This window comes from Pseudochaenichthys georgianus, chromosome 19 (assembly GCF_902827115.2).
Source record: "Pseudochaenichthys georgianus chromosome 19, fPseGeo1.2, whole genome shotgun sequence".
NCBI classification, from domain to species: domain Eukaryota; kingdom Metazoa; phylum Chordata; class Actinopteri; order Perciformes; family Channichthyidae; genus Pseudochaenichthys; species Pseudochaenichthys georgianus.
This window is the reverse complement of record NC_047521.1, coordinates 50,058-75,066: the sequence shown is the minus strand read 5'-3', so window position 1 is coordinate 75,066 and position 25,009 is coordinate 50,058. Positions and strand designations below refer to the sequence as shown.

Sequence of the window (25,009 nt, the reverse complement as noted above, 5' to 3'; positions counted from 1 at the left end):
AGTGAAACAAGGCTGTTTTTAACATTTGACAGATTTATGCTTGATTCTCTCCAAAACTGTCATTCAGATGACTTTTGGAGAGAATTAAGCATAAATCTGTCAAATATCCAAAACAGCCTTGTTTCAATTAAATAACCTCAAAATCACAAATTGCCATTCAGATGACTTTTGGAGAGAATTAAGCATAAATCTGTCAAATGTCCAAAACAGCCTTGTTTCAATGAAATAACCTCAAAATCACAAATTGCCATTCAGATGACTTTTTGGAGAGAATTAAGCATAAATCTGTCAAATGTCCAAAACAGCCTTGTTTCAATGAAATAACCTCAAAATCACAAACTGCAATTCAGATGACATTTATGCTTAACTATCTCCATAAGTAATCTGAATGTCAGTTTGTGATTTTGAGGCTATTTCAGTGAAACAAGGCTGTTTTTAACATTTGACAGATTTATGCTTGATTCTCTCCAAAACTGTCATTCAGATGACTTTTGGAGAGAATTAAGCATAAATCTGTCAAATGTCCAAAACAGCCTTGTTTCAATGAAATAACCTCAAAATCACAAATTGCCATTCAGATGACTTTTTGGAGAGAATTAACAGGGTGTCCGCGGGGTCTTAAAAAGTATTAAAAGTTGATAAATCAATTTAGCGAAAATTAAGGCTATTAAAAAGTATTAAAAAGTATTAAACGGCATTTTCCAAGGTATTAAGAAGGTCCACAGCAACGACAACATGAAACACCCTTTAATTTACTGAAACAACATGTCGGGAAACCCCCTCAAAGCGGCCCCATGCATAGCGTGCCATAAAATGCTGCTTTTATTTTAAGTTTCGTTGCCTTGCTCCGCTCTGTGGGGGGGGGGGTTTATCTGCTGGTGGACTACCTGAGAGATATACAGCAGGAGAACACGCCGTCCACCGCGGAGAATAAACAGAAGGGCGACCATGACAACCATGCTCCGGGGTCTTCTTCGCTGCTTTTGGTGTATTTTGTGGCGGCAGCAGCGCCACTTACAGGCCTGGCATATGTACTACAGCGTTTCCAGCATTTCCAGCGGTCTAGTGTGAACGGACACGTTAATGAATCGAATGCGTGTGAACGGAAGACTTTTTTGCATTTGCGTTTTTCTGTATGAGGCCCCTCGTGGGGCCGGGGTCTAAGCCAAACTATATCCGGTCACAGAGATCTGCTATTTTAAAGTAAGGTCAACACATATCTACCCTAAATATAGTCTATATTAAGAACGAGAAAAGTCTTAACATATATATTGTTTTTTGTAAACATATGACAAATGTGTGAGGGGGATGACGTCAGAGCGTCGTCCTATGTGCCGGGCTTGGCCCCGGACAGCCCCAGCCCAATTTAACCCCTGGGTATTTGTGAGGGAGCTCCTATATGGCATTACCCCGCTGAAGCTCATGAAGTTTAATATTTCATATTTCAAAGTTTTGTCAATTGTTTTGTTTATTGGTCAAATACTGGTTTCTTATGGTTTCTGAGGAGTTTACTGGAATGAAAGAGCACAGAAGCAACAAAGCAGCATGCTGCATTAACCCTGACCTTCACAGAGAGGTTGAAGTTCATGTGGAGAGGAGGCTTCAGTATTCTGTCTGCACTCTGTTTAGTTGTGCTATCTTACAATCAATAGTAAATGTGAGATAAAGTGTGTCGCCAATGTAACCGGTGAGAACTCGAAGTTGCGATGAGGTCTTAAAATGTATGGAAAGGGTCTTAAAAAAGGTCTTAAAAGGTATTACATTTGACTTCAGGATTCCTGCATATACCCTGATTAAGCATACATCTGTCAAATGTCCAAAACAGCCTTGTTTCAATGAAATAACCTCAAAATCACAAACTGCAATTCAGATGACATTTATGCTTAACTATCTCCATAAGTAATCTGAATGTCAGTTTGTGATTTTGAGGCTATTTCAGTGAAACAAGGCTGTTTTTAACATTTGACAGATTTATGCTTGATTCTCTCCAAAACTGTCATTCAGATGACTTTTGGAGAGAATTAAGCATAAATCTGTCAAATATCCAAAACAGCCTTGTTTCAATGAAATAACCTCAAAATCACAAATTGCCATTCAGATGACTTTTGGAGAGAATTAAGCATAAATCTGTCAAATGTCCAAAACAGCCTTGTTTCAATGAAATAACCTCAAAATCACAAATTGCCATTCAGATGACTTTTTGGAGAGAATTAAGCATAAATCTGTCAAATGTCCAAAACAGCCTTGTTTCAATGAAATAACCTCAAAATCACAAACTGCCATTCAGATGACATTTATGCTTAACTATCTCCATAAGTAATCTGAATGTCAGTTTGTGATTTTGAGGCTATTTCAGTGAAACAAGGCTGTTTTTAACATTTGACAGATTTATGCTTGATTCTCTCCAAAACTGTCATTCAGATGACTTTTGGAGAGAATTAAGCATAAATCTGTCAAATGTCCAAAACAGCCTTGTTTCAATGAAATAACCTCAAAATCACAAATTGCCATTCAGATGACTTTTGGAGAGAATTAAGCATAAATCTGTCAAATGTCCAAAACAGCCTTGTTTCAATGAAATAACCTCAAAATCACAAACTGCAATTCAGATGACATTTATGCTTAACTATCTCCATAAGTAATCTGAATGTCAGTTTGTGATTTTGAGGCTATTTCAGTGAAACAAGGCTGTTTTTAACATTTGACAGATTTATGCTTGATTCTCTCCAAAACTGTCATTCAGATGACTTTTGGAGAGAATTAAGCATAAATCTGTCAAATATCCAAAACAGCCTTGTTTCAATGAAATAACCTCAAAATCACAAATTGCCATTCAGATGACTTTTGGAGAGAATTAAGCATAAATCTGTCAAATGTCCAAAACAGCCTTGTTTCAATGAAATAACCTCAAAATCACAAATTGCCATTCAGATGACTTTTTGGAGAGAATTAAGCATAAATCTGTCAAATGTCCAAAACAGCCTTGTTTCAATGAAATAACCTCAAAATCACAAACTGCCATTCAGATGACATTTATGCTTAACTATCTCCATAAGTAATCTGAATGTCAGTTTGTGATTTTGAGGCTATTTCAGTGAAACAAGGCTGTTTTTAACATTTGACAGATTTATGCTTGATTCTCTCCAAAACTGTCATTCAGATGACTTTTGGAGAGAATTAAGCATAAATCTGTCAAATATCCAAAACAGCCTTGTTTCAATGAAATAACCTCAAAATCACAAACTGACATTCAGATGACATTTATGCTTAACTATCTCCATTAGTGTTGTCACGATAAACTGTTAAAAACTGTTCAGTGCACATCACGCTCTGCCGCTCCCACAGGGAGCTCTGCTCTGAACACCTGAACCGCCCGTTCACAGACTTCTGGCGTCTTTTTTGTCAACAAGCCGAGGCGCAGCGGCAGTTGCACTCCCACTTGCAGCCATGCTTCTCGTTTTCTCACATGCTCTGGCAGCTAGCGCGTGACCGCGTGCACGAGAGAGGGGAGGGACTTAGAGCGTGATTGAGAGGAGCGGGACTGCAGGCAGGGCTGCCGTGCAGGGAGTGGAAGCAGAGCGCTGAACACACACGGCTCTTATTAAAACGGCGCTTTTTTTCACGGGAGTACTTTTCCCCGTCATTCTTAAAGTACCGATACTAATGAAACGGAGGAATCGTACCGTTTTTAACGGCAGGGTATCGCGGTACCTTTCAAGTATCGGTACACCGTGCAACACTAATCTCCATAAGTAATCTGAATGTCAGTTTGTGATTTTGAGGCTATTTCAGTGAAACAAGGCTGTTTTTAACATTTGACAGATTTATGCTTGATTCTCTCCAAAACTGTCATTCAGATGACTTTTGGAGAGAATTAAGCATAAATCTGTCAAATATCCAAAACAGCCTTGTTTCAATGAAATAACCTCAAAATCACAAATTGCCATTCAGATGACTTTTGGAGAGAATTAAGCATAAATCTGTCAAATGTCCAAAACAGCCTTGTTTCAATGAAATAACCTCAAAATCACAAATTGCCATTCAGATGACTTTTTGGAGAGAATTAACAGGGTGTCCGCGGGGTCTTAAAAAGTATTAAAAGTTGATAAATCAATTTAGCGAAAATTAAGGCTATTAAAAAGTATTAAAAAGTATTAAACGGCATTTTCCAAGGTATTAAGAAGGTCCACAGCAACAAGGCTGTTTTTAACATTTGACAGATTTATGCTTGATTCTCTCCAAAACTGTCTTTCAGATGACTTTTGGAGAGAATTAAGCATAAATCTGTCAAATATCCAAAACAGCCTTGTTTCAATGAAATAACCTCAAAATCACAAACTGACATTCAGATGACATTTATGCTTAACTATCTCCATTAGTGTTGTCACGATACCAACATTTTGGTTTCGATACCGATACCAAGTCAAGAATTGCGATTCCGATTCTTTTTCGATACTTTTCTTAAAAAAAGGGAAACACGGAATATCGGCTTTAAAATTAGGAATAACAGATGATTTTAGCAGTCAGATCAACTAAAGCAGCAGTTAGTAAGAACAGAAACGCCAAAGAGTCACATCTAATATAAATATATATAAAAGCATTTATTTTAATTGTGTAGCAGTGAGTTTAACATTTTGGCAGCACTGTTGAGCATTTTGAAAATGTATTTCCATGCCTCTGTGCAAGGCTTAGTCTTTCTATCTGTATAGCCACTGGTGTAAAGTAACCAAGTTCATAAACTCAAGTACTACTTGGGTACAATTTTGAGATACTTGTACTTTATTTAAGTATTTCAATATTTCTTTTGCTACTTTGTACTTCTAATCCACTACAGTTCAGAAATAATGGTGTACTTTTCCTCCACTACATGTATTTAATCCCTTTAGTTACTCTACAGATCTGGATGAATGATGTGAAATATAACCAAGTGTTGAATCAGACTTTAGTTCCACCTGGAGTAAATCCACCAGCTACCCTGCAGTCTACAAAGTCATTCAAACTAGCTGCACATTTACCAGCTTTGAGAACACTTTCATGATCAATCATTATAAAACATATCATATATATTATTCTGAAATGGACCAATTTGCACAATGACTACTTTTACTGTCGCTACTTTAATACTTTTACTTGAGGAACATTTTGAATGCAGTACTTTTACTGTAACAGAGTATTCCTACACTCTGGTGCTTCTAGTACAAGACCTGAGTACTTATACTTTTACTGTCGCTACTTTAACTATATTTTGATGATAATACTTTTGTACTTTTATTTGAGGAACATTTTGATTGCAGGATTGTTCCTACATTCTGGTACTTCTACTTTAACTCAAGTACAATACCTGGGTACTTCTACTTTTACTCAAGTACAAGATATATACTTATACCACCTCCGTTTATAGCCTATGAAAAAAACTAATAGAAAACGAAGGCTAAAGCTAACGTTAGCAGATAGTGATGCTAGTTTGCTAGTTAAGTTTGCTCAACAATAATATTGCGACAGAAAAACTGTTCAGTGCACATCACGCTCTGCTGCTCCCACAGGGAGCTCTGCTCTGAACACCTGAACCGCCCGTTCACAGACTTCTGGCGTCTTTTTTGTCAACAAGCCGAGGCGCAGCGGCAGTTGCACTCCCACTTGCAGCCATGCTTCTCGTTTTCTCACATGCTCTGGCAGCTAGCGCGTGGCCGCGTGCACGAGAGAGGGGAGGGACTTAGAGCGTGATTGAGAGGAGCGGGACTGCAGGCAGGGCTGCCGTGCAGGGAGTGGAAGCAGAGCGCTGAACACACACGGCTCTTATTAAAACGGCGCTTTTTCACGGGAGTACTTTTCCCCGTCATTCTTAAAGTACCGATACTAATGAAACGGAGGAATCGTACCGTTTTTAACGGCAGGGTATCGCGGTACCTTTCAAGTATCGGTACACCGTGCAACACTAATCTCCATAAGTAATCTGAATGTCAGTTTGTGATTTTGAGGCTATTTCAGTGAAACAAGGCTGTTTTTAACATTTGACAGATTTATGCTTGATTCTCTCCAAAAACTGTCATTCAGATGACTTTTGGAGAGAATTAAGCATAAATCTGTCAAATATCCAAAACAGCCTTGTTTCAATGAAATAACCTCAAAATCACAAATTGCCATTCAGATGACTTTTGGAGAGAATTAAGCATAAATCTGTCAAATGTCCAAAACAGCCTGTTTCAATGAAATAACCTCAAAATCACAAATTGCCATTCAGATGACTTTTTGGAGAGAATTAACAGGGTGTCCGCGGGGTCTTAAAAAGTATTAAAAGTTGATAAATCAATTTAGTGAAAATTAAGGCTATTAAAAAGTATTAAAAAGTATTAAACGGCATTTTCCAAGGTATTAAGAAGGTCCACAGCAACGACAACATGAAACACCCTTTAATTTACTGAAACAACATGTCGGGAAACCCCCTCAAAGCGGCCCCATGCATAGCGTGCCATAAAATGCTGCTTTTATTTTAAGTTTCGTTGCCTTGCTCCGCTCTGTGGGGGGGGGGGTTTATCTGCTGGTGGACTACCTGAGAGATATACAGCAGGAGAACACGCCGTCCACCGCGGAGAATAAACAGAAGGGCGACCATGACAACCATGCTCCGGGGTCTTCTTCGCTGCTTTTGGTGTATTTTGTGGCGGCAGCAGCGCCACTTACAGGCCTGGCATATGTACTACAGCGTTTCCAGCATTTCCAGCGGTCTAGTGTGAACGGACACGTTAATGAATCGAATGCGTGTGAACAGAAGACTTTTTTGCATTTGCGTTTTTCTGTATGAGGCCCCTCGTGGGGCCGGGGTCTAAGCCAAACTATATCCGGTCACAGAGATCTGCTATTTTAAAGTAAGGTCAACACATATCTACCCTAAATATAGTCTATATTAAGAACGAGAAAAGTCTTAACATATATATTGTTTTTTGTAAACATATGACAAATGTGTGAGGGGGATGACGTCAGAGCGTCGTCCTATGTGCCGGGCTTGGCCCCGGACAGCCCCAGCCCAATTTAACCCCTGGGTATTTGTGAGGGAGCTCCTATATGGCATTACCCCGCTGAAGCTCATGAAGTTTAATATTTCATATTTCAAAGTTTTGTCAATTGTTTTGTTTATTGGTCAAATACTGGTTTCTTATGGTTTCTGAGGAGTTTACTGGAATGAAAGAGCACAGAAGCAACAAAGCAGCATGCTGCATTAACCCTGACCTTCACAGAGAGGTTGAAGTTCATGTGGAGAGGAGGCTTCAGTATTCTGTCTGCACTCTGTTTAGTTGTGCTATCTTACAATCAATAGTAAATGTGAGATAAAGTGTGTCGCCAATGTAACCGGTGAGAACTCGAAGTTGCGATGAGGTCTTAAAATGTATGGAAAGGGTCTTAAAAAAGGTCTTAAAAGGTATTACATTTGACTTCAGGATTCCTGCATATACCCTGATTAAGCATAAATCTGTCAAATGTCCAAAACAGCCTTGTTTCAATGAAATAACCTCAAAATCACAAACTGCCATTCAGATGACATTTATGCTTAATTCTCTCCATAAGTAATCTGAATGTCAGTTTGTGATTTTGAGGCTATTTCAGTGAAACAAGGCTGTTTTTAACATTTGACAGATTTATGCTTGATTCTCTCCAAAACTGTCATTCAGATGACTTTTGGAGAGAATTAAGCATAAATCTGTCAAATGTCCAAAACAGCCTTGTTTCAATGAAATAACCTCAAAATCACAAATTGCCATTCAGATGACTTTTGGAGAGAATTAAGCATAAATCTGTCAAATGTCCAAAACAGCCTTGTTTCAATGAATTAACCTCAAAATCACAAATTGCCATTCAGATGACTTTTGGAGAGAATTAAGCATAAATCTGTCAAATGTCCAAAACAGCCTTGTTTCACTGAAATAGCCTCAAAATCACAAACTGCCATTCAGATGACATTTATGCTTAACTATCTCCATAAGTAATCTGAATGTCAGTTTGTGATTTTGAGGCTATTTCAGTGAAACAAGGCTGTTTTTAACATTTGACAGATTTATGCTTGATTCTCTCCAAAACTGTCATTCAGATGACTTTTGGAGAGAATTAAGCATAAATCTGTCAAATGTCCAAAACAGCCTTGTTTCACTGAAATAGCCTCAAAATCACAAACTGCCATTCAGATGACATTTATGCTTAACTATCTCCATAAGTAATCTGAATGTCAGTTTGTGATTTTGAGGCTATTTCAGTGAAACAAGGCTGTTTTTAACATTTGACAGATGTATGCTTGATTCTCTCCAAAACTGTCATTCAGATGACTTTTGGAGAGAATTAAGCATAAATCTGTCAAGTGTCCAAAACAGCCTTGTTTCAATGAAATAACCTTAAAATCACAAATTGCCATTCAGATGACTTTTGGAGAGAACTAAGCATAAATCTGTCAAATGTCCAAAACAGCCTTGTTTCAATGAAATAACGTCAAAATCACAAATTGCCATTCAGATGACTTTTGGAGAGAATTAAGCATAAATCTGTCAAATGTCCAAAACAGCCTTGTTTCACTGAAATAGCCTCAAAATCACAAACTGCCATTCAGATGACATTTATGCTTAACTATCTCCATAAGTAATCTGAATGTCAGTTTGTGATTTTGAGGCTATTTCAGTGAAACAAGGCTGTTTTTAACATTTGACAGATTTATGCTTGATTCTCTCCAAAACTGTCATTCAGATGACTTTTGGAGAGAATTAAGCATAAATCTGTCAATGTCCAAAACAGCCTTGTTTCACTGAAATAACTTCAAAATCACAAATTGCCATTCAGATGACTTTTGGAGAGAATTAAGCATAAATCTGTCAAATGTCCAAAACAGCCTTGTTTCACTGAAATAACCTCAAAATCACAAACTGACATTCAGATGACATTTATGCTTAATTCTCTCCATAAGTAATCTGAATGTCAGTTTGTGATTTTGAGGCTATTTCAGTGAAACAAGGCTGTTTTTAACATTTGACAGATTTATGCTTGATTCTCTCCAAAACTGTCATTCAGATGACTTTTGGAGAGAATTAAGCATAAATCTGTCAAATGTCCAAAACAGCCTTGTTTCAATGAAATAACCTCAAAATCACAAATTGCCATTCAGATGACTTTTGGAGAGAATTAAGCATAAATCTGTCAAATGTCCAAAACAGCCTTGTTTCACTGAAATAGCCTCAAAATCACAAACTGCCATTCAGATGACATTTATGCTTAACTATCTCCATAAGTAATCTGAATGTCAGTTTGTGATTTTGAGGCTATTTCAGTGAAACAAGGCTGTTTTTAACATTTGACAGATTTATGCTTGATTCTCTCCAAAACTGTCATTCAGATGACTTTTGGAGAGAATTAAGCATAAATCTGTCAAATGTCCAAAACAGCCTTGTTTCAATGAAATAACCTCAAAATCACAAATTGCCATTCAGATGACTTTTGGAGAGAATTAAGCATAAATCTGTCAAGTGTCCAAAACAGCCTTGTTTCAATGAAATAACCTCAAAATCACAAATTGAGAGATGAGGACGGTCAATCCGTGTATCTACGGTCCATTTGTTTTCACAACGAAAACAGCCAAGACACATATTGAGCCCAGAAAATGAATGTTATTAAGGGCTGGAAATATAATAGGCGGGCCTATGTCTAAAATGGACAACATTGTTAGGAGATTTAAACTATAGCCTACAGCGATTCTGCACTGCGGTCAACTCAGCCGTCTCTCGAGTTTGTTATAATTGTTTCTGCCATTAGTTCTTCGTGAGATCGATCCTGTTGGACTCAGTAGGCTAGTAGTGAAACTACTCCCACAAGTAGCCTACTATGAAGTACGTACTGTGTACTTTTTGACTAATCCTCTGTCAATGTCCCCTCCTGAGAACAAGAATACAGGTTTCTCTACTATTTTGAATCAGCGTTAAAAAAACATTTCTTCATGAGACTGATATTGTTGGACAGAGTATTTTAAGAGGATGGTAGACATGATATCAGCAATACTTCCAGTCAGTAGTCCGGCAGCAGCATTTTTACCCCTTGGAAAGTCGCTATTTAAATTGACTTTGATTGAAGTTAAGAACAATATCGATATTCTATAAATATAGCATATTTGATTCAGTCTTTCTGAACACTTTTAAAATAAAATACTGCAAATGAGGAATATTTGTAATGTTCTGCACACATTTGAAAACACGTGGCAGCTTTATTAATACAGCAGTTGAAAAGATTTGCGGAAGGATACATTCTTCATGGGCTTCAATGGCTCTCAAAGGGTGTTTTATGGTTGCTTGTATTATCCTCAGATAGGGGTTTGTTTAAATAACTAGTGACATTTTAATAAATATTGCAAAAAAGGGCTCCAAAAACGGCATTTATCCTGGCCGGCTTAGCCAGTGTGTATTTTTTTAAGCACCACAAGATTCATAGTTTATAAAGTACAATTCTGGGCCATTGATTGTTTCATTTCTCCAAACACATACAGTAGAAATGCCTGTTTTGAAGCCTTAAAATGGTGCAGAAAAAGGACTTTACATTGTATTATACTTAAAGACAGGACTATTCAGTTAAGAGAAGAGAAAAAAGGAAAGAAAACTGTTATAATGGGTGATGTAACATTAATGACAGACATAATATGAGGTCCTTGGCACACACTGTGTGATCATGGGGCATCACCCTTACAGCAGCAGGACAATATCATATGGAGTCAGACACTGGACGTGTGCTGGAGGCGTTGACTGGGACTGATGGAAGCATGAGGCTGATGAGACTGAAGAATCTGCGAGGAACGAATTAGCGGCTGAGAAATAGTTATATATTAAAAGACACCAGCATCATAAGAGGGCAACCAGAGTGACATAGTGTGTCAGTGTGCTGAAGGATATTTGTGACCAGCTATCCAGGCCAGACTCTAAAGAAGTTCCAAGGTGTAAAAATGCTGCTGCCGGAGTACTGACTGGAAGTATTGCTGATATCGTGTCTACCATCCTCTTAAAATACTCTGTCCAACAATATAAGTCTCAGGAAGAAATGTTTTTTAACGCTTATTAAAAGAAAAACATGTATTCTTGTAGTCGGGAGGGGACATTGACAGAGGATTACTGGAAAAGTACACAGTAAGTAGCCTACTTCATAGTAGCCTACTTGTGGGGATAGTTTCACTAGTACTGAGTCCAACAGGATCAATATCACGAAGAACTAATGGCAACAAAAAATAATTCCCTCATCAAACTTAGCAGAAGTGGCTTGATTTTGTTCTCAGCAGGGGACTTTGACAGAGGATTTCTCAAAAAGTAAATTATAAGTAAATTACTTCAATGTATTGTAAGTAGTAGGCTAACTAATACAAAGTCAAACAGTATCAATTTCATTCAGTGTTATAGCAGAATGTTTAATACAGCGTATTTCTGATATTCATTAAAGATCACATGGCATTCCATATGATGTGTGTTATTGAGTTGGGTCACACACAGTTAGAGAGACAATGGTCTCACTGTGAACCTCTGTTGCCTGTCAGCGCAACTTACATGATGCCGTTTAAAACATATAATAATAAAGGGCGGGCCGTCAGTGAACTGAGCTGGACTTTCTCCGCATCTGATTCATGTCATCAGATTTTAGAAAAGCGTTTTAGCCAATCTAAATTAAATATGCGGGACATCGTCTCAATGTACGTACAAGTCGTGAAAATGCTGTGCAATACCGCACAAAGCGGGACATCTGGGGCCTCATTTATAACGATGTGCGTAGGATTCACGTGGGAAGGTTGCTTACGTAGTAGAAATCCAAAAAATAGGTACAGACATTTTCCGACATTTTCCGATTCACCGAACATTGCGTACGGGCGAGGAAAGTGCGTACAGCACTTCCTACGCCGGTTTCCCTTTATAAATCACAATCGACTCAAAATGCGGTGCAGCTTTTGCGGGCTTCACGTAACGCCCATATTTGCCTATAAATAGTCAAAGAAACGCCCATTCATTCATTCATTCTGACTGACTGCATGAAGAAGATTGCAGGAAATGACGACAGAACAGCTAAAAAAGACATCTCACACACCGTGTCAGATTTTGGTTATTTTGGGGAGGTCGAGATAAATCACATTGTTTGGTGGATGCAGTTTGAACCAGAGTAGCAGCATGGAGGTCGGATCGTCACCAAAATAAATAAATAAGTGGACCGAAAAAGGTTCATGACAAAATAAATACACATAGCCTTCCTCAGGCAGTGTGTTTGTACCGGGGACAGGAGACACCCCCCCTTGATGAGAAACTGTAAGAAGTGAACGGGGAATCCCTCCGGAGTGGAGTCATGACGACTGGATCTGAATTATGTTTTTGTATTTGGTGGTTTGTGTTCCAGCTGTCGATCAGCTGTGCGCAGCGTCTCCACTGCAGCCTGTGCGTCTCAACCCCCCCCCCCCTCCCCCCGCAGCAACACCAGTTAAAGGAAATACAACCAATGTGTTGTGTTATATTAGCTGTACAATTTACCACATATGGTGTTCTTAGCATCCATACTCCTGTGTTTTACGAGCGACTTATCAAGTCTTGGCAAACGGCATAACACACGAATAAACATGATAAACCATGCTCATATCTACAACCTATAGAAATGCAAAACGGCGTCAGTTTAGACGTAATTCTGTCCTCCTGCTTACCGCATAATTCATGAGAAAACATTTCAACATTAACACAACATATTCGAGGTGGTTTTAAATAATAAACCGTATTTATTTATTTCTCCAAGTTATGTTTTTGTGTGCACTGAGGAATCGCAAACAGGCGTTTGTTGAATCATTTTAAGATTGGCTTTAATCAATGTTTGAAAATGAATTCTTCATATATGATAAATGAGAGGTAACATTTTGTTTCACTTTATTTCCACATATTTATCTCCATTCTTCCTTCTGCCAACGGTGTCGCAGTTTCTCGTCCCTCCCGTTTTTGTGCTTAGTGCGTACCTTTATATATACAGTCTATGGTGCGTGGGTTAGAGTTTGCGTGGAGGACCGCACATTTTCCCGTCAAGTTAGTATTTTATAAATCGCAAACATTGCGTAGAAACTGGCGTATGCCATTTTTTGAGCGTATATCCCTTTATAAATGAGGCCCCTGGTCACCGCGGCTGAGCTGACCGCAGTGCAGAATTGCTGTATAGTTGAAATCTCCTAACAATGTTGTCCATTTTAGAAATAGGCCTATTAGGCCTATATTTAGCCCTTAATAACATTCATTTTCTGGGCTCAAAGTGTGTCTTGGCCGTTTTCATTGTGATCGCTAAATTCCCCTTGTTTATAATAATCACAGTTCCTTCAACAGGATACTGTCGTGATTCGAATTGTGATTTTAGCATAGCCTATGTGTGTTTTTGTTTTGAAATCACTTCCGTGAGTTTCGTCTGCGCTCTTATTTTGTAAGGTAACTTCCTGTAGCAGAATATGAAAAAACGGTAATTTTTTTGTTTCTGTTTTCTATTGATTTTATTTTTTGTTTTGAGAAGTAGAAAATGAAAATCATCCCGTTTTTTAAGTTTAGTAAATCCCTTTTTGACCATGATAAAGAAAAACGCCTTGTATTTCAATTTTGGTTTTTCAATTTGAAAACGAAAATCAAATATCCAGTCGTTTTTTGTTTTTGAATTTCCATTTGTGAAAAGAAAATCCAATGACCAAAACATACACTGACCATTAAGCATAAATCTGTCAAATATCCAAAACAGCCTTGTTTCACTGAAATAACCTCAAAATCTCAAATTGCCATTCAGATGACTTTTGGAGAGAATTAAGCATAAATCTGTCAAATGTCCAAAACAGCCTTGTTTCAATGAAATAACCTCAAAATCACAAATTGCCATTCAGATGACTTTTGGAGAGAATTAAGCATAAATCTGTCAAATGTCCAAAACAGCCTTATTTCACTGAAATAACCTCAAAATCACAAACTGACATTCAGATGACATTTATGCTTACTTCTCTCCATAAGTAATCTGAATGTCAGTTTGTGATTTTGAGGCTATTTCAGTGAAACAAGGCTGTTTTAAACATTTGACAGATTTATGCTTGATTCTCCCCAAAACTGCCATTCAGATGACTTTTGGAGAGAATTAAGCATAAATCTGTCAAATGTCCAAAACAGCCTTGTTTCAATGAAATAACCTCAAAATCACAAACTGCCATTCAGATGACTTTTGGAGAGAATTAAGCATAAATCTGTCAAATGTCCAAAACAGCCTTGTTTCAATGAAATAACCTCAAAATCACAAATTGCCATTCAGATGACATTTATGCTTAATTCTCTCCATAAGTAATCTGAATGTCAGTTTGTGATTTTGAGGCTATTTCAGTGAAACAAGGCTGTTTTTAACATTTGACAGATTTATGCTTGATTCTCTCCAAAACTGCCATTTAGATGACTTTTGGAGAGAATTAAGCATAAATCTGTCAAATGTCCAAAACAGCCTTATTTCACTGAAATAACCTCAAAATCACAAACTGACATTCAGATGACATTTATGCTTAATTCTCTCCATAAGTAATCTGAATGTCAGTTTGTGATTTTGAGGCTTTTTCAGTGAAACAAGGCTGTTTTTAACATTTGACAGATTTATGCTTGATTCTCTCCAAAACTGTCATTCAGATGACTTTTGGAGAGAATTAAGCATAAATCTGTCAAATATCCAAAACAGCCTTGTTTCACTGAAATAACCTTAAAATCGCAAATTGCCATTCAGATGACTTTTGGAGAGAATTAAGCATAAATCTGTCAAATGTCCAAAACAGCCTTGTTTCAATGAAATAACCTCAAAATCACAAATTGCCATTCAGATGACTTTTGGAGAGAATTAAGCATAAATCTGTCAAATGTCCAAAACAGCCTTGTTTCACTGAAATAGCCTCAAAATCACAAACTGCCATTCAGATGACATTTATGCTTAACTATCTCCATAAGTAATATGAATGTCAGTTTGTGATTTTGAGGCTATTTCAGTGAAACAAGGCTGTTTTTAACATTTGACAGATTTATGCTTGATTCTCCCCAAAACTGCCATTCAGATGACTTTTGGAGAGAATTAAGCATAAATCTGTCAAATGTCCAAAACAGCCTTATTTCACTGAAATAACCTCAAAATCACAAACTGACATTCAGATGACATTTATGCTTACTTCTCTCCATAAGTAATCTGAATGTCAGTTTGTGATTTTGAGGCTATTTCAGTGAAACAAGGCTGTTTTTAACATTTGACAGATTTATGCTTGATTCTCTCCAAAACTGCCATTTAGATGACTTTTGGAGAGAATTAAGCATAAATCTGTCAAATGTCCAAAACAGCCTTATTTCACTGAAATAACCTCAAAATCACAAACTGACATTCAGATGACATTTATGCTTAATTCTCTCCATAAGTAATCTGAATGTCAGTTTGTGATTTTGAGGCTTTTTCAGTGAAACAAGGCTGTTTTTAACATTTGACAGATTTATGCTTGATTCTCTCCAAAACTGTCATTCAGATGACTTTTGGAGAGAATTAAGCATAAATCTGTCAAATATCCAAAACAGCCTTGTTTCAATGAAATAACCTCAAAATCACAAATTGCCATTCAGATGACTTTTGGAGAGAATTAAGCATAAATCTGTCAAATGTCCAAAACAGCCTTGTTTCAATGAAATAACCTCAAAATCACAAATTGCCATTCAGATGACTTTTGGAGAGAATTAAGCATAAATCTGTCAAATGTCCAAAACAGCCTTGTTTCAATGAAATAACCTCAAAATCACAAATTGCCATTCAGATGACTTTTGGAGAGAATTAAGCATAAATCTGTCAAATGTCCAAAACAGCCTTATTTCACTGAAATAACCTCAAAATCACAAATTGCCATTCAGATGACATTTATGCTTAATTCTCTCCATAAGTAATCTGAATGTCAGTTTGTGATTTTGAGGCTATTTCAGTGAAACAAGGCTGTTTTTAACATTTGACAGATTTATGCTTGATTCTCTCCAAAACTGTCATTCAGATGACTTTTGGAGAGAATTAAGCATAAATCTGTCAAATATCCAAAACAGCCTTGTTTCACTGAAATAACCTCAAAATCGCAAATTGCCATTCAGATGACTTTTGGAGAGAATTAAGCATAAATCTGTCAAATGTCCAAAACAGCCTTGTTTCAATGAAATAACCTCAAAATCACAAATTGCCATTCAGATGACATTTATGCTTAACTATCTCCATAAGTAATCTGAATGTCAGTTTGTGATTTTGAGGCTATTTCAGTGAAACAAGGCTGTTTTTAACATTTGACAGATTTATGCTTGATTCTCTCCAAAACTGTCATTCAGATGACTTTTGGAGAGAATTAAGCATAAATCTGTCAAATGTCCAAAACAGCCTTGTTTCAATGAAATAACCTCAAAATCACAAACTGCCATTCAGATGACATTTATGCTTAACTATCTCCATAAGTAATCTGAATGTCAGTTTGTGATTTTGAGGCTATTTCAATGAAATAAGGCTGTTTTTAACATTTGACAGATTTATGCTTGATTCTCTCCAAAACTGTCATTCAGATGACTTTTGGAGAGAATTAAGCATAAATCTGTCAAATGTCCAAAACAGCCTTATTTCACTGAAATAACCTCAAAATCACAAACTGACATTCAGATGACATTTATGCTTAATTCTCTCCATAAGTAATCTGAATGTCAGTTTGTGATTTTGAGGCTATTTCAGTGAAACAAGGCTGTTTTTTTACATTTGACAGATTTATGCTTGATTCTCTCCAAAACTGTCATTCAGATGACTTTTGGAGAGAATTAAGCATAAATCTGTCAAATGTCCAAAACAGCCTTGTTTCAATGAAATAACCTCAAAATCACAAATTGCCATTCAGATGACATTTATGCTTAATTCTCCATAAGTAATCTGAATGTCAGTTTGTGATTTTGAGGCTATTTCAGTGAAACAAGGCTGTTTTTTTACATTTGACAGATTTATGCTTGATTCTCTCCAAAACTGTCATTCAGATGACTTTTGGAGAGAATTAAGCATAAATCTGTCAAATGTCCAAAACAGCCTTGTTTCAATGAAATAACCTCAAAATCACAAATTGCCATTCAGATGACTTTTGGAGAGAATTAAGCATAAATCTGTCAAATGTCCAAAACAGCCTTATTTCACTGAAATAACCTCAAAATCACAAATTGCCATTCAGATGACATTTATGCTTAATTCTCCATAAGTAATCTGAATGTCAGTTTGTGATTTTGAGGCTATTTCAGTGAAACAAGGCTGTTTTAAACATTTGACAGATTTATGCTTGATTCTCCCCAAAACTGCCATTCAGATGACTTTTGGAGAGAATTAAGCATAAATCTGTCAAATGTCCAAAACAGCCTTGTTTCAATGAAATAACCTCAAAATCACAAACTGCCATTCAGATGACATTTATGCTTAATTCTCTCCAAAAGTCATTTGAATGGCAGTTTGTGATTTCGTGGCTATGTCAGTGAAACAAGGCTGATTTGAACATTTGACAGATTTATGCTTAATTCTCTCCAAATGTCACCTGAATGGCAGTTTGTGACTTTGAGGCTATTTCAGTGAAACAAGGCTGATTTGAACATTTGACAGATTTATGCTTAATTCTCTCCAAATGTCACCTGAATGGCAGTTTGTGATTTTGAGGCTATTTCAGTGAAACAAGTCTGATTTTAACATTTGACAGATTTATGTTTAATTCTCTCCAAAAGTCATCTGAATGGCAGTTTGTGATTTTGAGGCTATTTCAGTGAAACAAGGCTGATTTGAACATTTGACAGATTTATGCTTAATTCTCTCAAAAAGTTACCGAAAGATAAACTTTTGTGGATAAAAGCTGAACTATAGATAATGAAGTACTCTGCTTGTGTAGATTTCGTTAAGAAGGTGATTGTTAATGGAAGTGTGTGATTTTGAGGCTATTTAAGTGAAACAATGCTTAATTCTCTCAAAAAGTTACTGAAAGATACACTTTTGTGGATAAAAGCTGAACTATAGATAATGAAGTACTCTGTTTGAGTATATTTCGTTAAGAAGGTGACTCTTAATGGCAGTTTGTGATTTTGAGGCTATTTCAGTGAAACAATGCTGTTTTGAACATTTGACAGATGTATGATTAATTCTCTCAAAATGTTACTGAAAGATATACTTTTGTGGATAAAAGCTGAACTATAGATAATGAAGTACTCTGTTTGTGTAGATTTCGTTAAGAAGGTGGCTGTTAATGGAAGTGTGTGATTTTGAGGCTATTTCAGTGAAACAAGGCTTGATTCTCTCAAAAAGTTACTGAAAGATACATTTTTGAGTATAAAAGATGAAAACTAGAAAATGAAGTACTTTGTGTCAGTAGATTTCGTTAAGAATTGGACTTTTAATGGCAGTTTGTGATTTTGAGGCTATTTCAGTGAAACAATGCTGTTTTGAACATTTGACAGATTTATGCTTAATTGTCTCAAAAATGTACCGAAAGATAAACTTTTGTGGATAAAAGCTGAACTATAGATAATGAAGTACTCTGTTTGTGTAGATTTCGTTAAGAAGGTGGCTGTTAATGGAAGTGTGTGATTTTGAGGCTATTTCAGTGAAACAATGCTGTTTTGAACATTTGACAGATGTATGATTAATTCTCTCAAAATGTTACTGAAAGATATACTTTTGTGTTTAAAAGCTGACCACTACCATGAAGTACTCTGTTTGAGTAGATTTCGTTAGAAACTGACTCTTAATGGCAGTTTGTGATTTTGAGGCTATTTCAGTGAAACAAGGCTTGATTCTCTCAAAAAGTTACTGAAAGATACATTTTTGAGTATAAAAGATGAAAACTAGAAAATGAAGTACTTTGTGTCAGTAGATTTCGTTAAGAATTGGACTATTAATGGTAGTTTGTGATTTTGAGGCTATTTCAGTGAAACAATGCTGTTTTGAACATTTGACAGATTTATGCTTAATTGTCTCAAAAATGTACCGAAAGATAAACTTTTGTGGATAAAAGCTGAACTATAGATAATGAAGTACTCTGTTTGTGTAGATTTCGTTAAGAAGGTGACTGTTAATGGAAGTGTGTGATTTTGAGACTATTTCAGTGAAACAAGGCTTAATTCACTCAAAAAGTTACTGAAAGATACACTTTTGTGGATAAAATCTGAACTATAGATAATGAAGTACTCTGTTTGAGTAGATTTCGTTAATAACTGACTCTTAATGGCAGTTTGTGATTTAAGGCTATTTCAGTGAAACAAGGCTTAATTCTCTCAAAAAGTTACTGAAAGATACATTTTTGAGTATAAAAGATGACAACTAGAAAATGAAGTACTTTGTTACAGTAGATTTCGTTAGAAACTGACTTTTAATGGCAGTTTGTGATTTAGAGGCTATTTCAGTGAAACAAGGCTTAATTCTCTCAAAAAGTTACTGAAAGTTACATTTTTGAGTACTAGAAAATTAAGTACTTTGTGTTAGTAGATTTCGTTAAAAATCTGACTTTTAATGGCAGTTTGTGATTTTGAGGCTATTTCAGTGAAACAATGCTGTTTTGAACATTTGAAAGATTTATGCTTAATTCTCTCAAAAAGTTACCGAAAGATAAACTTTTGTGGATAAAAGCTGAACTGTAGATAATGAAGTATTCTGTTTGTGTAGATTTCGTTAAGAAGGTGACTCTTAATGGAAGTGTGTGATTTTGAGGCTATTTCAGTGAAACAAGGCTTAATTCTCTCAAAAAGTTACTGAAAGATACTTGTTTTTAGTTTAAAAGCTGAAAACTAGAAAATGAAGTACTTTGTGTCAGTAGATTTCGTTAGAAACTGACTCTTAATGGCAGTTTGTGATGTTGAGGCTATTTCAGTGAAATAAGGCTTATTTCTCTCAAAATAGTTACTGAAAGACACATTTTTGAGTATAAAAGCTGAAAACTAGAAAATGAAGTACTTTGTGTCAGTAGATTTCTTTAAGAATCTGACTCTTAATGGCAGTTTGTGATTTTGAGGCTATTTCAGTGAAACAATGCTGTTTTGAACCTTTGACAGATTTATGCTTAATTTTCTCAAAGAGTTACCGAAATATATACTTTTGTGGATAAAAGCTGAACTATAGATAATGAAGTACTCTGTTTGAGTAGATTTCGTTAAAAAGGTGACTGTCAATGGAAGTGTGTGATTGTGAGGCTATTTCAGTGAAACAAGGCGTAATTCTCTCAAAAAGTTACTGAAAGATACACTTTTGTGGATAAAAGCTGAACTATAGATAATGAAGTACTCTGTTTGAGTAGATTTCGTTAAGAAGGTGACTCTTAATGGCAGTTTGTGATTTTGAGGCTATTTCAGTGAAACAAGGCTTAATTCTCTCAAAAAGTTACTGAAAGATACACTTTTGTGGATAAAAGCTGAACAATAGATAATGAAGTACTCTGTTTGAGTAGATTTCGTTAATAAACTGACTCTTAATGGCAGTTTGTGATTTAAGGCTATTTCAGTGAAACAAGGCTTAATTCTCTCAAAAAGTTACTGAAAGATACAATTTTGTGGATAAAAGCTGAACTATAGATAATGAAGTACTCTGTCAACTTTGTATTATGGTAGCAGAGCACATAGAGCTCAAAGGGAGCAAAACACTGGGTTTAAATGGGCCGAAAACTGCAGACAGAAGCTGCGCTAGCATGGTTCGTGGCTCTCGCCTTTGGCTTCTTTGGCATTGAGTCCAAAAAAGACCCCTGCTGCTGTGCTGCACTTTGTGCCCCCGATTGGAACCTATGTCTATTTCAAGCCTTATCTGTCTTTAAGGGTTAAATGTGGTTGATCGGCTGCTTTGGCCGGCTCAGAGGCAGGAACCGCCACGCCGTGTCCTGTGTCGTTGCAAGACTGCCCTGCCTCTGACCCGTCCAACTAATACTTACCTGGCAGGGGAGAAACCATGATCACCAAGGTGGTTCACCCAGGGCGAGGCTCGGCCATTGCACCACGGCTATGCTGACCGCTGCGAATTCCCCAAATGTGGGAATCTCGACTGCATAATTTGTGGTAGTGGGGGACTGCGTTCGCGCTCTCCCCTGATTATAGTGTTGAAGAAAAGGTCAAAGACAACCTGGCTACAGCTTGCATGTGTGGCGGCTTCTTTGCTCCAGGAGAGACTTTCTGGTGCCAATGTTCTCCCCAGAGTGTGTCTTTCCTTTGGGCTCGAAATATCTCTGTCCCTTGCCTCACTCTACCTGCCACGCTCCAGAGCCAAGGAAGTTCAATTTGTCACCTTTGGCATTGAGTCCAAAAAAGATCAGCTGCTGATGTGGTGCAGTTTCTGCCCTCAATTGAAACTATCTGTTTTGGTTTTAAGATGCGTCTTTGTTTGTTTTTCCACAAGGCAGGAGATGGGTGCACAATTCCCGGAAGCGCTGCAATACCGGGTCGATGCGTGGAGTGAACGGGGCAAGCCCCTCTTTCAGCTCCCAGTGCTAAAAATCCATTTAATATATAGTCCAATATTACATGCCACACTCCAGAGCCAAGGAAGTTCAATTTGTCACCTTTGGCATTAGCCGCGTTCACACCGCAGGACTTTCCCTGGTACTTTAGTTCTTTAGTTCCGTTAGTACCAATAATGTCGCGTTCACACCGCCGGAACTACTCAGTGCCGGGAACTCTTTTGGAACTCTTTTGGTACTTTTTAGTCCCTGCTAGAGAGGTGGTACGAACCTGGTGACAAAAGAGTGCCAATTTCTATTCTATTTCTATTGGCTGGGCGAATTGCAAACCACGCCCCGTTAGACTCTGAATTTGTTTTGTTAGGCAGCCATTTTTTCCCTCGCTACAAAACCACATCCACACCTGAGCGAGTATGTTGTTTGTACTTGAAAGCAGTTATGACAACACGTACAGCACCGGAGCGGTGGAATGATGAGGAAGTGTCGGCGCTTCTGTCAATTTACTCAGATGCAGGGATGCAGCAGCTTCTACAACAAGCAGTTCCCAACTCTAAATGTTTTGAGCGATGTTCGCAAAAGCTACTTGAAATGACCATCGACTCGGGCAAAAGTACGTTCACACACACTGTAGCTTCACAATCACGTTTACTTCCTTCATGGTACAATTATGAATTATGAAACACCGTGGAAAACGTGTTTGCCTAGGCAGGCGTTTACACTTTTCGCGCCCATTTTATGCTCACAAAACTGTAAACATCCGGGCTAGGTCACATGACTTCCGGTAAGAAAACGTAACGTGTGTCTCTCTCTTGTGTGTGTGTGTCTTTGTGTGTGTCTGTGAGTGTGTGTGTCTGTGCCTAACCCTATCAGTCGGAATAGCCCTAACAGCCTGACCGTGTCCCTTCTGCCTGTAAAACTACATGGTGATTAAATAATGTTTCCTCTTAGGAAAGCGCGCACAGGAGTCAGGACACACATGATGAGAACTTCTTTGCCACCATCGAGACTATGGAGGACAGGCGTGCCATGGCCAGCAAGGCGATGCACGAGGACCAGATGATGCTTTTACACAAGGCCCAGGAAACAGAGGACAGGGTGATTGCGATGATGGAGCACCAGGATGAACGGGACGCAGTCTTGGCACAGCAAATGGAGCAACAAAAGGCTTTTCAGCAGGGGTTTCTGGGAGTGCTTTCAGAGCTAGTGAAGTCAAACAGGCCTTCCTCCCTGTAGTATTGTTTTAAATATTGACACACAGCGGTGTTTCCTGGACATGGAAACATTCAGGGCTTAGCCCACAGTTCAACTCTTACGGTGCTATTTTTATATATTTGTTATAAGTGTATTTTTTTTGGGTACATTTGATTGAAGTTGATTTTCTATTGTTATTATATATATATATTGCCACTGTTTTTTAATACTGACACCTAACTTGCACTAAGGTGTGTCTGTTACATTGTTTTGAACTTCATCTTGGTGAAGTTGATGCTGAATTCACTATTTAGTAGATAATTATGTGACACTTTAACTTTGCACTATGGTCTGTCTGCTGAGCCTACCTATTGTATTTGCCAGTGTTATGTTTTGATACTGACACTTATTGATCTGCTGCTGATAAATAAAAGATAACCTCCATGGCGATTTAACAGATAATGTATCTTGCTTATTTCTCCTCTGACACTATCTTTACAGTGACCTGTGTTGTAGCATCCTATAAATCACATGTAAGTGATTATTCTGATACCATCATGTTTCATCGGTTATAAACTGGCGAAGCACAATGTGGCTTTGAAATAGATAATTTCATTGTATTTCAAAACGGCGTCCATCAACACAAGCACTATTTATTTATTGAAAGAGAAATGGTTAAGTTTGTAATTACCAGTGTTGTGAGTTCAATATTTTAATTAATTATAGTTAGGGAAAACAGCCTATATAAGGAGGTACAGTGCCGATTCATCAGTGTCTGATTTATTAAAACAACAACATGAGAAACACTTAAATGCTACATTTCAAATGTTTACAATCCATCACTAAATGCATGGCAAACCAATGTTAACATCATGCAATAACACAGAGACGACATTAGCTGCATTGAACTGATCTTTTTAATAAGTTGTACGATGTAGTGAAACATGGGCTTGAGCTTCACTGAGGATCTTTGTTATTCTGAAAGGGAGGCAAACTGCAGTTATTACACTTTGCGTTTTGAAATATGTGTAACTCTGTTCATATAAAACCCACACTGCTCAAACTTCCTTACTTTTCCTAAAATTGGTAAATTTATGTATTTATTTTGGGGTGTGGGGAATGAGGAGAAACAAATATGAGCATGTTTACCTATTACCGGACGTCCACACAGCAGCGTTAAAAAAATCTTAGAGGTGGGCGTATCTGAAGCTTGGGGATTTGTTGTGAGCAACGCGACCAATCACATGAATCTCCCGCCCCCGACATACAAAGTAATAGCAATGTTAAAACGAAATAAACTGGATATAAAATCCCCAAACAGACGAAAACCTACCAGTTTCACCCACTGTCTCTGCCCCCTCCCTCCATGCCTGGTTCCTCCGGTTTGTATCCCGGTAAGTAAATAGGGACTGGTCAAAATGAACCGGGTGATTTGCTACCGCAATAACTAACTTCTCCTCCATTTTCAGGAATATAGAAAATGAACTGCGGTCTGGCTTTCCCAGCTGACACGCGGTTTGATTGGCTGATGCTTCCACCTCAGCTTCAAAAGTTGAACATTGCTCAACTTTTGAATCCTGAGATGCCTGGAAATCTCCGCTTTGCTTCCCACAATGCAGTTCGGTGAAAAGTGAGGCAAAGTGACGTCACCCCATTCAAAGTGAATGGGCAGAAGATTGTTTAACGCTGCTGTGTGGACGGGCCGTAACCGCCAGACGGGATTTTGACCCCTCATATAAACATATGCATAATGCTGCGCTATACTTTGCGGCCACACCCTGTTGCCGAGCAACGCTGAGGTGTCCTTTGATAAGCAGGCAGTCATATAATTAACTAGAACTAGCTGGATCTGATGGATATAAACAAACGCGAGTGAAGTCTAATCTGACAGGAGAGAGAGATCAGCTGCTGCTGACGGAGACACACGCAGCTCTACATGATCACCTGCAGCGGTGAGCGGAGCAAAACACACTAAGAGTTAGAACATCACACTTAGCTATTTGATCTACTCTAACTAGCTAAACTAGTTATAAATATGTTTATTATTTAATGCTGGGTCGCTTAGTACAAGTTCAGCGAGCTGCCTGAGCCTGATACTGACGGGCTGTCAGGAGAGGGAGAGGAAAAGAGAGCACCCCGTTTATTTCCCCCATTTTATTATCCAGAGTTTCTGTAAACCTTTGAATAAAGTAGTTAATCTACAATTAGCAGTTTGTTTAAATGCATTACTTGTGTTTTTTTTCATTAACATAAAATCAATCTCATGTACCCCCTGCAGTACTCCAACGTACCCCTAGGGGTCCGCGTACCCCCATTTGAGAACCACTGAGATCGAGCACA

At 37.7% G+C, this 25,009-nt stretch overlaps 1 non-coding gene and 1 pseudogene across 1 annotated transcript; one reads left to right on the top strand and one right to left on the bottom strand.

Moving 5' to 3' along the window:
• Nucleotides 1-20,948: 20,948 nt before the first annotated feature.
• Nucleotides 20,949-21,112, top strand: LOC117465277 (U1 spliceosomal RNA). The gene has a single exon (XR_004554182.1). It is a non-coding gene; the product is annotated as a U1 spliceosomal RNA (small nuclear RNA).
• Nucleotides 21,113-21,423: 311 nt separating this feature from the next.
• LOC117465268 (U2 spliceosomal RNA) lies at nucleotides 21,424-21,567 on the bottom strand (annotated as a pseudogene).
• Nucleotides 21,568-25,009: the final 3,442 nt, after the last annotated feature.